This window comes from Pleurodeles waltl, chromosome 2_1 (genome assembly GCF_031143425.1).
Source record: "Pleurodeles waltl isolate 20211129_DDA chromosome 2_1, aPleWal1.hap1.20221129, whole genome shotgun sequence".
NCBI classification, from domain to species: Eukaryota; Metazoa; Chordata; class Amphibia; order Caudata; family Salamandridae; genus Pleurodeles; species Pleurodeles waltl.
In genome coordinates this window covers 93,676,098-93,691,192 of record NC_090438.1, presented here as the reverse complement: position 1 = coordinate 93,691,192, position 15,095 = coordinate 93,676,098, and positions in this window count along the sequence as shown.

Genomic DNA, 15,095 nt, shown 5'->3' with positions numbered 1-15,095 from the left:
CAGTGAAAAATGGGGGTAACATGCCAGGCAAGATGGTACTTTCCTACACACCCCTAGTAAGGTTCGTTCTGCTCTGCGTAATCCCGAATCTCCCATAACCCCTAATAGGGATGTCAATGGTGTCAGCTCCATGTCCACTTGCAGGGTCAACGAGATCTCTCGCGAGATCATCTTCCAATAAGTATTAATAATCGAGCATGACCATACCATGTGGAAAAAATCAGCGTCTGGTCTCATACATCGGGGACAGTCAGCTGTAGGTCGGAGCCCCGCCCTGTGCATTTTGGAGGGTGTAAGGTAGGCAGTATGGAGATAATAAGTCTGTATTAGTCGGAGACGTGTCGCCATGGTCAGGGTGTGGGGAGCTGCCAATGCCTCAGTCCAGTCCTCCTCTTCCACAGGGCCCACCCATCCCTCCCATTTCCGACGAAGTTCCTCTAGGGAACAGGCAGTGGTAGTGATTAATGTGCGATATACCTGGGAAACGCCTCCCCTACCCAGATTCCCCATCAGAGCCCTCCTCTCCATAGGGCTGCTTTCGGGTATGCTGTCCCCTGTTTGGACCTGCGTCAGTAGGGCATGTCGTACTTGGAGATACTTGTGGAATTGTGTCTTATTTAGTGCAAAGGTTTCTTGGAGATCCTCGAAGGAACGCATATGCGTGCCCTCCCATACATCACCCAGTGTAGAGATACCTATATTATCCCATTTCTGGAATCCCTCAAGACCCGCCACCTCTCCCAAGCATGTCCCGTGCCACAGTGGGGTCTGCTGAGTAGGGCGCCCCCACCATCCTGAAATCTTTTGAGCCGTCTGCCATCCCTGCAGCACCACCCCTGTCACCCCGGGGGTCCCACGTGTGATCGGGCCGCCATACAGGGCGTCAAAGATCTTGGGGTAGCTCAGTGTCTGGAGTTCCAGTCGGTACGCCGGGTCTGTCCATCCCCCCCCCAACCAGTCGTTGATCACAAGTAGTTGCATCGCCAGGTGGTAGTAAAGGACGTTAGACATTCCTAGGCCCCCTTCGTAGACGTCTCTCTGGCAGGTTTTAAGCGCTAGCCGGGGACGGGTGCCACTCCCCAGAAATTGGCGTGCTAGCGAGTCCATTTCTCTAAACCATTTCATGGGGATAGGGTTTGGATAATTTTGGAGGAGGTAGAGAAGCCTGGGAAGGACCATCATCTTATAGAGTGCGATTCTTCCAAGCAAGTTAAGGGGGAGGTCCTTCCACCGTTGAAGATCGTCCTTGATTCTTCTGGTTAAAGGCGTGACGTTGAGCTCCCATGTTAATTCAGGGAGCGTTGCGACATGCACCCCCAGGTATTTAAAGCTATTCCTCGGCACTGGTATGCTTTGTTGCCAATCTATACAGTCTCTAGATTGATGGAGCGGAACCAACAGGGATTTTTTGGGGTTTAGGGCGAGACCCGAAGCCTCCGAGAAGATGTCTAGAATTTGCATGATACGGGGGCCGCTACTGGTCGGGTTAGCTATGTATAGTAGGACATCGTCCGCGTATAGTGCCACACGGTCTTCTGGACACACGGGCCAAGACCAGCCCTCCATCAGAGGGTCCTATCGAAATAACTTCGCCAGGGGTTCTATTATTAATGCAAAGAGTAAGGGGGATAGCGGGCATCCTTGTCGGGTGCCACGACCAATCGCGAACACACCCGAGACCACTCCGTTTACTTGGACCTAAGCCGTTGGATTAGAGTAGAGTAGTCCCACAAGGCCTCGGAACTTGGGTCCAAGTCCGTTTTTTTTTAATACTTGTTCAAGATAGGACCAATCCACTGTGTCAAAGGCCTTCTCAAAATCAAGTAAGAGCAGCGCCAGAGGGGTGTGTGACAGGATTTTATGGTGTGCTAAAGCGAGATGCAGTCGCCTAATCCAGTGCCTGGTGCTCTGAGTAGGCATGAAGCCGCATTGGTCAGGGTGCACCAAGGCGGGCATTGCCTCTTTTAATCTAGTGGCGAGGATTGAAGCTAACACCTTGATCTCAGTGTTGAGGAGGGAGATAGGTCAGTAAGCCGAGCGGTTTGGCGATGGGGGTTGGGTCTTCGGGATTACTACTATTGTAGCTAGGTCAATCCCTGCAGGGAAGTGACCTTTCTGCTCAGCTTCTTTATACATCTCAAGTAAGTGCGGGGCCAAAATGTCACTACATTTCCTATACAATTCCGCAGGAAACCCATCTGGTCCTGGTGTCTTGCCTGAAGCCAGACTGGCGATCGCATTCGTTACTTCTGTGAGATCAAGTGCCTCGTCTAGCCTGTCCTTGGTCGCCTGAGAAACTCTGGCGAGTGTTATGTCATTCAAGAGGGGGGATGCTTTTTCAACAGTAGGCCGGGGGTGCTCTGCATACAGGCGTGCATAATAGGATGCAAAACTCTGTGCAATCTCGATGGGTGTCTTAAGAAGGGTGCCTGTATCATCTCTAATTTCGGGAATGATTCTGTTAACTAAGGGCCGGGTGGCCAACCAGTGCAAGAGCTTCCCATTTTTATCCCCCCAGCCATATATTCGGGCGGACGATGCCCTCCACATATGCTTCGCTGACTCAAGTGCTAAGTGTTTGATTTCTTCTCGGACCCTGGTGAGCTGCCTCAATGCGGAGGCTTCGGATAAGGCCGTTTGTTGGCGTTCCAATTTTAACGCTTCAGCTTCTAACTCGGACACTCGTGAGTCACGGGTGCGTTCACGTGCGCGTAGGAGGCACTTAGCATGTCCTCTTAAGGTAGCCTTGTAGGCAGCCCATAGTGTGCCTGACAACTGGACCGTTCCCACGTTCAGTTCAAAGTACTGCGTGAGACGATCCCTAATCTCGAGGGTATAATCATCATCCTGTAAGAGCCATGCATTCAGGCGCCATACCGGGCGTCTAGTGAGATCTACTCCGCCCAGCCGGACTCGCACCGGTGCGTGGTCCGACACCCCTCGAGGCAGTATCTCTGCCCCCGTGACACCAGTGAAGTCCATGGCCGGCATAAATACTAGGTCAATTCTAGAGTGTGTCTGGTGGGCAGCAGACGTGTGCGTATATTGACGCTCCATAGGGTGCCAGGTTCTCCATACTTCACATAGGCCAAGGCTATCAGCCCAGCCCTTGAGGCCTGCGGCTCGGGTGGACCTGCCCGCAGTGACATCCCCTGACACATCTAATCTGGGGTCTAGAACCGCGTTGAAGTCCCCTCCTACTATTGTGATTCCTTGGGGGAGTCCCGCTACCACCTGCCGAAGTGAAAGTAGAAAGGTGTCAAATCCCGCTGGGGGGGCATACACGCACACAAGATTCAGTGTCGGGCCTCGGAGTAACCCTGAGACTACTACAAATCTGCCTTGCGGAGCGGATCTCGTAGATGTAACCACCATGGGTAGTGAGCGGTGGAGCAGGATAGCTACCCCCCTGGATCCCCTAGAGAAGCCTGCGTGGTAGACCCTATCAAATCCTCCTCGAGCCAGCATAGGGCATTTAGTTCCCAGAAGGTGGATTTCCTGCAGTAGGGCCACCAAGGGGGAATATCTACGGAGAGTGTTAATTACTGCGGATCTTTTGATCTTATCTAGCAGCCCGTTCACATTCCATGAGATGATTTGTGTCAATGGGGACCAGGCGTGAGCTGCGTAGGAGTCTTACAGTGTCTGGTGTCAGTCAGTGGACAAAGGAATGACCAGTTAAAACTTAACAGTGCAATACTCAAAATATATCTATCTAACCCTAACTTAACCTTCTTCCCCCAAAACCGCCCACCTCCCCATACTCCCACCCAGGAAGCATCTGTCGCCCTAACAATCAACCAGAACAAAACAGCCAAAGGGGCTGCCATAGGAGTGGAGTGGTGGACCCCTCCATTAGGTCGGATCATTTACAACTGTTCACAAAAAGTCAAGCCATACTTTACAAGTCTTAGGGAGAGCCCATGTCCCCGATGCAGCCCAACACGGATTTCCTCGAGATGGACCGGGCTCTCCGGCCCTTCCCACGCATTCCGTTCGGGGCTCCGTGTAGCATGTCAGCCAAGCGCCGGGGATTGACTCAGGCGGTCATCGTCTCCGGTCTGCGTCTGGATCCGCCCCTCTGGAGACTCAACGGGCAACCCTCCTTTCTGTGAGCCAGCCTCTCCCACCGTCTCTCCACCCATGGGAGCATCCGAGTTTCTTCGTCTTCCTCTCCGAGATCTAGTGCGTTTACGGCCCCTCCAGGGACCCCCAGCGGGGGGGGATCCGCCCGGGAGGGCTCCCCCCTCTGTGCCGCGGGCCCTTTTCGAGCCCCGATGCCCTCCTCAGTTAGCCAGTCCTGTGCCTCTTCCGGGGAATCAAAGAAGTACGCCTTGCCCGCCATAATGACTTTAAGTCTCGCAGGAAAGAGGAGCATGTACGAAAGTTGCATAGCCCTAAGTTTTTGTTTAACTTGCTCATATGAGCGGCGACGGGCCTGGACCTCCCGGGTGTAGTCCGGGGATACTAAGATTTTGTGATTTTCCCACTGAAGATTTTTGGAGCGCCTTGCCTCTTTGAGTATATTGTCACGGTCTCTAAAGTTGAGGATTCGGGCAATCATCGTGCGTTTTGGACCGCCCGGAGGGGGCACGTTCCACTGCAAACCAGGGTGAAAGACTTTGGTCTGGCATCCAAGTTTTGATCCACTGCTCCAAGAATTCTGTGGCTTTATCTTCCTCCGAGCCTTCCGGGAATCCTACAAAACGTAGGTTGTTTCGTCTCGATCGGTTTTCTGCATCTTCCGCCCGGCGGTGTAGTTCGGATGTTCGAGTCTGTAACTGGGCCACTTTGGTCCTAAGGTCAGCTAGTTCGTCCTCGTTGTGGGAGACTCGGCCCTCCACTTCAGTGATACGATTCACCGCGTTTCTGAGGTCCTGCCTGATGAGGCCCATGTCCTCACGCACTTCCCCGATTTTAGTCTCCACAGCTGCTTGCGATGACTGAATTGCCAGGAGGATGGCATTCACTCCGTCTGATGCTGGCCCCCCCGCGGCTGTCTCTCCATCTCCTCTAGGGCCTGTTGATGTTGTAAATTGATCAATCTTTTGTTGAGAGGGTGGGGGATGTTTACTCGCTCTATCCTTCTCCATTTTGTCTCGGGGGGGATGGGGTGTCTTATTCGAATTATGCAGCTCTTCCGTCTAAATTCAACACCCTAGGCGCACCCACAGGGAAGGTCCCAGAGGAGGACCATCAGTAGGGTCTCATCAGGGCGCGTCGGCGATAGATGTCGCAGTCCCTTCCCCGGGACTCGGTGGCCACCGGTCAGCCACGTGTTGCTGGTCTGCCAAGTGGCTGGTTTCTCCCCGTTCCAGGTCCTGTCAGACGACTTTGAGAAGTCGCGAAGCGCTTTGATCCTCTGGAGGGTTCAGCACATCTTTAGTAGGTTCCCATCACCGGGGTCTGTTGGCGTGCGTTATCAGCGTTATGGCTGTGGGATGGGAACAGGTCTCCGGGGAGTCTCTTCAAAATTGAAGATTGGGGATCGCGGGGGCACAGCCCTGTCGCCCAAATCTGCTGCGCCCTTTTGGGCTCCTATTGCGTTGTTTATTTGGGGGGGGGGGCCCTGGGTCTCTCTTCTCCCTTCTTCCTCTCTCTCTCTTTCTTCCAGGAGGGGGCAGCTTCGTTCTTGGGCGGCCGGACCCGGGGGCCGAGGGCCACTCACCTCACCCCGGTCGTCCGGGATCAGCAGACAGGAGTGCAGTCGCACCGCTCAGCTGCGCCCTACCCGGCTCAAGCGAGGTAACCCCCACTGTACGGCTCACCTCTTCGGCGCCAGCATCGTTACGTTCATTTCGCCGGGGCGGGGTACACCGAGCCAGTCGCGTCGCCTCATCTCCTGCGGGAGGCTCCAGATTACAGGGCCAAGTCCAGGCGCCCCCTGTATCACGCGCGGCTTGCTCGCCCACAGCGGTCTTCTTAGCAGGCAGGCCCCTGTCCCGGGGCCCGGCCGCACCTGTCCGAATCAGGCGGGGGAGCCCCCGTCCCAGGGCTCACCCTCTCCGGGCTTCTCCTCTGTCCCCCGAGCCCGGCGCCACGGAGCCGAGGACCAACGAAGCTGGCCGCGTCGCTCCTCTACCCGCCGGGGGCCCCAGGTCACAGCCCGCTCTAGGCACTTCACGCGCCGCACACGGCACTCGCATCGGAGGCGGCCCCGTCAGCGGGTGGGCCCTGATCCCCGGGCTCGCCGAGACGCCGCTAGCCCGGCTGCCATCTTTGGAAACCTATCGATCCGGTCGCGGCCAGCGTTCACGGCTCGGGCTGTGTCGACACCGGTACCGGAGGTCTCTCCGAGGTCCGGGTGATCGCGAGAACGGCTAGGGCAGCATAGTAAACTTCTTGGTAGCAGCTTCTTAGGGCAGATGATGGAGGGGTCCAGAGCACTCTCAGAGTGCGACCGCCATCTTGACCGGCAGGCCAGTTCTTAGTATCACAGGATCAGTATTTGCCCATGATAAATGGCATACCGAGGCGAAGTTCTCATGTAGAGCAATATCATTAAGGAATGGAACCAAGACACATGGTCCACTAAGCTTTAATAAGATAATAGGCCAGTGTCAGGAAATATGGGACGCGGACATACAGAGATATACATGGACAGGTACTACCATACACCCTAGAATAGAAATGAAATTAACACAGTTTTCTCTTTGTTTCAGAGGGAAAGGGACAGTGATGGTGGGGAGTAACCTCAACTGCAACATCACCACCTACAATGCTGATATGCAGGGCGGCGCCTCCAGCCTAATGGATCACTACTGGATGTGTGGGGCCCGGCTCCACATGCAACTAGCCCCGAACTGGAATGGCCTCTGCTGCCTAGTGACTTTGCACACCCCCTCCCTGGTGATACCAGGTGTGGACATCTCTCAGTTACATGACCATCCCATGAGCCGTCCAACAACCTTGCTTCACCATTACCGGACAAAACGAGCTGCTGAGTTTCTTGGTACTGAAGTGTGGAAAGACGTTCCTCAGGAACATAGACTATTTAATGATGCCCAAATCTTTTTTGGTAGCATCCTACCATTCATTCAGGCGAAGGCAACTGCATGCTGGCTGCAGATCACGCGCTTTGAATTGATGAAGACCATAAATGCAACTGAAGATGGGTTCAATGCTATCAAGGAAGAACTCCGAGCCCTTAGGCTGATGGTAATGCAACACAGATATATACTTGATTTAATGACGGCCATGGAAGGAGGGGTGTGTAAGAAGATTGGATCGGCCTGTTGTACTTATGTGACGGCCAATGATGCGGACAATGGGACATTAACTCAGGCCATTCAGACATTGCATGATCTACAAAAGAAAAGATCGATGAGGGGGGTGCCCCTGATGGGTGGTTCGAGGGCTGGTTTGAATGGGTGCCGTCCTGGATGTCGGAGTTGTTCAAGGCCTTGTTGCCTTTGATTGTGTTGTTGCTTTTGATGTGTCTTATTTTTCAGGTAATAATAGCATGTTGCAAAAGGATGACAGCTAAATTGGGAGGGACAGAGTAGTGGGTATGTGATGATTCCCCTAGTTTCATTAGTAGATGAGAAGGTAGGAAAAGTAATTGAATAATCAACTAGAGGGGGGAATGATGTAGGAAGAATAGGAATACATCACATACAAACAAACATAAGTTCCCAAATCCCAATACAAACATTTTAGGCTAGAGATAGTTGTAAACCAATGTAAGTAGTAAAAGGCTTAATACATGACATGTTAAAAAAAGATAGACTGTGGGTTCAATAGAAAAGGCAGGTCATATTTAGGACAAACAAACACTTATTACTTAGGAAACTAATACACATGCTGCATTGTTAAGTTAGCTGTGCTGAAACACACAAGAGGCACAAGCCACATTAGAATGATAGTTTTTCTTTAAAGTTGCACCAACTGTTGCTTTCAAAATGTTCACTTAGCACGAACAGGGTGGAACAAAAAGGGTGTATCCTTCCTTAGCACAGGGGTCCTAAAAACCACAAGTCATTCATATCATGGTAAGGGGAACTGTGTAAGGGTCAGATAAGTATTTGCAAGGCAGGGCTACCATGAGCAGCACGCAACATATAATCTCTTGTTATGCAGAAAGATAGATATGGTGAATTACATCAGTGTAACTTATCCACCCATGAGGCCAACAAGTGCAAGTGCTTCTTTCCAGAGGCACCTCATTATCTTATCTGTACTGCTTGTAGTTGCTTACGTCAATGGTGAACTCTTGACCACAGTTTTTTGTGGTTTTTACAGTATAAATGCTACTGGTGTTTGAACCAGAACTTTGAACTTCAGTCATGGCCTCTATGTTGAGACTGCCTGTTGTTCCCAGCCGAAAATCGATTAAACCTATATTATTGTGTCAAATTGATCTGTCTTATTTTATTAACAGATTTCCCTCTAACAGGAGTAGCGTGCTACTCTCCGAAAAGCGCTTCGATACCTCGTCAGGGGTAGTAAGCGCTATATAAAGCTATTATAATACAATACAATACAATATTTACATATATCTAGAGAGAGAGATATGAGATAGATATTGATAGATATATATGCATACATATATACCTATAAGCACATACATACACACACATATATATATATATATATATATATATATATATATATATATATATATATATATTACCTGGTGGCGGTCGTCACTAAGTAGTTATAGGTAGGAACATGTTTCCATAGATAAAGCGTTCTTTGACTTGCCTATATCTTTGGCACCGTTTGACGAATCTTAACAACATTTTCCACAAAAAAAGGTATTGCAGTGATACACGTTTACAGCCCAAACCACTGGACAGAATTACACCGACTTTGGCAGAAAGTTAGCTTTCAGAGTGCAGAATGTGCTCTCGCTTATTTGGTGCAAATTCGTTCAATAGTTTTTGTGAAATTTAGAGAAATCCAAATTTGTATATCTCTGGCCGCAAAGTATTCGCGAAAAAAGACGAGCTCATGCAGGGAAAGTCACAGCTCTGATTGTCTGTCAACACTTCAAAACAGGAAGTATTGGCAGCCATCTTGGGACTCGGCTCCAGCAAAGACCCAGAAACAAATGCAGAAAAAAAGAAAAGGGGTTAGCTCTGGTGGTGGGATCCCACAGGGAACCCCCAGAGCACAAAAAAAGAGTTTTAAAACTTTTTTTTGCCATGGATTCACGATATCCGCAGCAAAAAATATAAAATAATAATTTGATGTGGGAGTTGGCCTCCCACCCCCCTCACCGCCCCAGGGACCCAGGGACCACCATCTCCCTGGGGTGAGTCTTGTGAAATATGCCCCCCTACACCCTGGGGACCACCACCACACCGGAGCAAAATGCTTTAATTGTGTGGGGGAGACCCGTCGGCCTCCCCCACAGCCACAGGGACCACCACCTCCCAGGGGTGATTTTTGTGATATAAGCAGGGGGCCTGCGGCCCCCGCATCCCAGGGATCACCACCTACCCCAAGCAAAATGGTTTGTGTGGTTGAGGCATGTCAGCCTTCCCCCCAGCTTCGGGGACCACCACCACCTCCCAGGGGCATTCATCTGATTGCGTGCGGGGGCGCGCAGCTCCCGGGCAGCCCCGGGGACCACTACCTCCCTGGACAAAGAGTATAAAGAAAAGTGAAGAGGGTCTGTTTCAGACCCCCTGTATCCCTGGGGACCACCACCTCCCTGGGGCTATCACGTTGGAGGGGGGCCATGCGGCTACCCTCGAGGAGCCTCTGATGACCCTGGGGACCACCACCCCCCAGGGCCAGCCTTCTGCTATGTCCCGGGGTGCCCTAGGGTGCTTCGACAGCTGCAGCCAAGTCACAGCAAACACTCCAGTTTCTGACCCCGAGACCTGTCAAACAGGTCCCGCTGTCAGAAAGCAGAGTTTTCATCTCTGTTCCCTGCATGCAGGTATGCGTGCAGGGAACAGAGATTAAAGCATTGCTCCAGCGACCATGGAGCTGCTGTTAAAAGCAGCTGCCTGCTTGCTGGAGCATTGGGACCGGGTGGGACGCTTTGAGGCTCCCCCGTTGTCCCAGATATTCTGTAAAGGGCATACAATAAAATACATTTAAAAAATGTTCAGGGACCACAGGAGAGGCCTTGAGGTTCCCCCCGCATTCCCAGATAGCCCATAAAGGGCTAATATATATATATATATAAAAAAATAATAATAGCTTAAGTGTGAAGGTCACAGACCGTCACACTGAGCGTTGAGGGTTTGAGTCGATGTGTCTCCCTGGTAATTTCCCTCCTTTTTGTTTCAACTGGAAATGTTTAAGGCTCATACTGAAAGATGATCTTACTATTTTTATTTTCAATTTGTGCAGAAATATCTAATTCTACGTATATCATCCATCAAAGCCTAAAAATCTCTCTATCTCACTCTCTCTCTTTTAATCTCTTCTCTCACTTACTCACCCACTCAGACCCTTATGCACCCACTCACAGACCCACTCAGACCCTCATGCACCCACTCACAGACCCACTCACACACCCACTCACAAACCCACTCAGACTCTCACATTCCTACTCACAGACCCACTGATACCCTCATGCACCAACTCACAGACCTGTACAGACACTGACACACCCAAGACACTGATGCACACACTCTCACACCCAGACAGAGACTCTAACATCCACTTTCACCCTCAGATACACTTTTACACCTATTCTCACACCCAGACCGATAGGCTGCGGCCAACTCCCGTCACGCACGGCCAAACGGTCGTGTGCAGAGTAGGGTTGGGTGGTTAGGTGGGTAGGCCGCAGGGACTGGCTGCAGGCCAGGTCTTGCGGGCAACCCCTGTTGCACACGGGCGAAGGCCGTGCACGGTGCAGGGTTGGGTGTCAAAGGCCGTGCGCAGCAGTGGTTGGATTAATGTATAGTAATGAAAATGACTATGGGCCTGATTCTGACCTTGGCGGTCTTTTCGCAAGACCGCCGAGTTACCGCCGCGGTAAAGACCGCCGACCGCGGCGGTATGCCGCTGCGCGTATTCCGACCGCTGGGAGCGTTCTGCCGGAATACCGCCAGCAGCCACACTGGTCAACCTCCACCGCCACGCCAGCAGAACACCGCCCCCAGAATTACGACCCACATATCTGTGTGACGGTCTTCTGTTGGCGGTCTTCTGTTGGCGGTCACGTCCCTATGGCTCCCGTCGCCTCCCGGAGGACCAACGCACAAGGTAAGTTGATCGTCCGTGAGGGGTTGGGGTGGGGGGGTGTTGTGTGATGTGTGCGTGCATGGGGGTGTGTAGAGGGGGTGTGTGAGTGCGTGCATGCGGGCGGGGGGTGCTGCTGTGCCTTTGGGCAATGTGTGTAGTTCGGCGGGTGCGCATGTCGGCATGTATGTGTGCGGGTATGTGCCCCCGTTGTGTATGTGTGTGTGTAGGGGGTGTGCATATGTGCATGTTGGGGGTGCGTGCATGTCGGGGTGCGTGTATGTGCATGTCGGGGTGGGGGGGGCAGGGGGTTCGTTCCACCTCTGGGGGGTGGCAGGGGGTTGGAGGGTGTGGGGGGAGGACTCGTGGGGGGCAGTGGGGGGTGGGGGAGACCCCTATCAGTGCCAGGGAAGGAATTCCCTGGCCCCGATAGTGCCTACCGCCATGGTTCGCATGGCGGTTCCCGACCGCCAAAAACCGCGGCGGTAAGCAGGGTCATGATACGGTTGGCGGTCTTGGGTCGACCGCCGGGCCGGAGTGTGCGAACTCCAGCCCGTCGGTCATGACCGCCGTGGCGGTCGGAGTGGGGAAGTGGCGGTCCATCGCGGCGGTGACCGCCGCGGTCAGAATGCCATTTTTTGGACCGCCGGTCTGTTCGCGGTCCGACCGCCGCCTCTCCGCCGACCGCCAAGGTAAGAATCAGGCCCTATGTGTTAAAAAAATCATAGAAATTCACTGAAAAACACCAAAGGTTACAGGGATGTTATAGTTAGGAAATAGAATTTACAAAAACCATAGAACCATAGAAGTTACAGGGACATTATAGTTAGGCTCACATTTTAAACTTACAAAAACACAGCAATTCACCAGTTATAAAGTTAACTCAAGTAACTATAACTCGTGCCATAAGGTAACTATAACTCGTGTGCCAGCCATGCACAGTTTTTTTCATCAAAAATGTTACTGCAAATCTTACATTGATATTATCATTGAAGTTATCAAAGATGTCATGAGTGACGTAATTTGTGGGGTAATTAGCAGTGCATGGCGAGGGCGCAAGTTATAGGTACTTTAGGGCACAAGTTGTAGTTACTTGAGAAAACTCTAACTATAACTGGTGAATTTCTATGGTTTTGTACGCTTAAAATGTGAGCCTAACTATAACGCCCCTATAACCTTTGTGTTTTTCATTGAATAAATCACTTTGTCTCCTCGTGCCTGAGAAACAAAAATGAATGTGTCCTTGTATAATGTAATTGGTGCTCATGAACAGACACCCCAAAACCTTTGGATTAATTTTGTGCTATATAAAACTGCAAAAAATGAGAAAGAAATATATACTTAGCTATAAATATTAAATACTTATACTGACAATATATTGGTAGTTGCCATTCTGACTACTATATTTGTATAGCACAATAGTTCTTATTTTCATGCTTGATTTTCTGACACTCAACTGCAGAGGCCATATTTTGACTATTTAGAGCTCATTCATGAACCAGCTTAGGTTGTGGTATTTTCCAAAGGGTGCTACATATTTGGTAGGTTTTAGAGCAGCAAGTGTTAATTTGGCCTTTTTTTGGTGCAACGACTCAGGTTTTTTGCACTTGCTTGGTGCAGTACGGAGGCTGATATCGAAATGTTTTGCACTGATGCTTGTAGCTCGCACACGAACCTTGGGACACCCTGCTCCTCTTTGAAGAACGCGACATCACAATCCATTAACAGTCCACAAACCAGCTACAGCGTATCACTCACGCCAGTGGCGTAACAAAACTGTAAGAGGCCCTCTGCACAGAACATGGAGGGACCCACCCTCCGGACTCACTCACCCAGGTCAAACAGGATTGCTTTAGAAGCCATCCTAGAGTCATTTGATGATCATCCAACCACATTAGAAGTCATTTTCACATCATCAGACATCATCAAGCTCTTGAAGTCATCAGGAAAGCTTAAAAGCTCAGCCTGATGATTTGAGGATGACTTGAAAATGAGTACCTGATGACTTCAGAAGGTGTCATTATTCCTGATGATTTAAGGATGACTAGAAAATGAGTATTCGATGACTTCAGTAGGTGTCATTATTTCTGATGATTTGAGGATGACTTGAAAATGAGTATCCAATGACTTCAGGAGGTGTCATTATTCCTGATGATTTAAAGATGACTTGAAAATGAGTATCTGATGACTTCAGAAGGTGCCATTATTCCTGATGATTTAAGAACGACTTGAAAATGAGTATCCGATTACTTTATAAGATGAGACTGTTCCTGATGACTTTTGGATGATTTGAAAATGAGTATCTGATTACTTCAAAAGTACGATTTTGTTTTCAATCAAATGTTTTTTTTCTGGTGATTTTAACATGAATTGTTGGTTACTTCAAGAGCATGCTCACCGCTCTAGCTTCACGTTCGCTAGAAAAACTTCAAACCGTTGGATGATTGCATATTTAATTGCAGATAAACACAAAATGACATTAATTTTTTTTTATTATTCACAATGAGCAGAGAACTTTGTATAAGTCACAGGTTATTTTTCAACACATTTTTTATTTTTGCCACTTTTTCTTTTTTTCCAAAATGGATAAAACAAGCATCCTTTGTTAAAATGAGCAATGCTCAACATTAATAAAGATGAACATTGACCATTAAATCCATGATCACTAAAATTAAGTGACAATGGAGTTTGAAATTATGTGAGAGGATTGACTAAATAACGTAACAAAAAAGGGATGCTGCATATGATGCAATAACTAGAGGCACATTATGGAGCACATTCTTTATCTAGCCATTGTGATATTGGATGATTTGAACATCAAACAAATACATAAAATTATGCAGACATGCATTCATCAAACAAATACACAAATGGTGGAATATTTCATTTAATTCACATTTAAATGTAAATAAAGAGATCAACATTTTACTTTTAATGAAAGGTTGAAGCTTGTCTAAATTCAATTGGGGACACTCATTAGCCATACTGTATTCTATCTGATGCACTTGCACTGTTCCCCCAAATCGATCTAGGATACCAAATTAAAGCCTCCAATTTCATAGTGCTGCATATTTACAGACCATTTTTGAATGTTCAATTGTACATTTTGCTTCTATAATGATATTCACGGTGGGGCTGATTACGAACTTGGCAGTAGGGTGTTCAGACCGCCAAGACGATGGTTGGGAGGATGAAGCCAAGTCGGCGGCCTCCTGACCACCATATTATGATGTTTCCACAGGGCCGATGGCTGAGACAGTGGGACAGCTTTAACTTCAAAGAGTGAGCCGAGGCCAATGCCACCGCACTCTCTGCGCCAACAGTACAGTCGGAATGCCCACTGTTGCCATTGCATATAGTGCTCATTCTGGCTGTGCTGATGTGGGGCCTCTGCACTGTCCATGACATTGACATGGGCGGTGCTGGGGCCCCTCTGTGGCCCCGTCTCTGCCTTTCGGCCAGCCATTTGATGGCAGCGTCCCCGCCTTGAAAAGGCCAGTGGGAAGGCAAGTCGTGACCAGCACGTGGGGCCGACATCGCCACTCCTGTGCTTGACCATGGCTTTCAATGCCGCCAACGCATCAGGATCCACAATCCTGGCGGGGGCAGTGGTCTTGTGATGTCTGACCACCAGCATCCTAATCTGGCAGTGGGACTGGCATGGATGTGGCAGTCAGACCTTCACCACTGGTACGGTGGTCTTAGGTCCGCCGTACTGTTAATCAGGCCCTTTATTATTGTGTCAAAATTATTATGTTTTATAAGCAGTCGTGGACCCCTGAATAGGTGTCGCAGATCCCCCAGGAGTCCCTAGAGCACAGGTTAAGAGTGCTATTGTAGATTATCTCAAATCAAATCTGGTATATCAAGAGACATGCATGTAGGAAAACTGTGTATAATGCTTTGACTTAATCTATTTCAAATCTATTTGGCATTTCACTTACAAA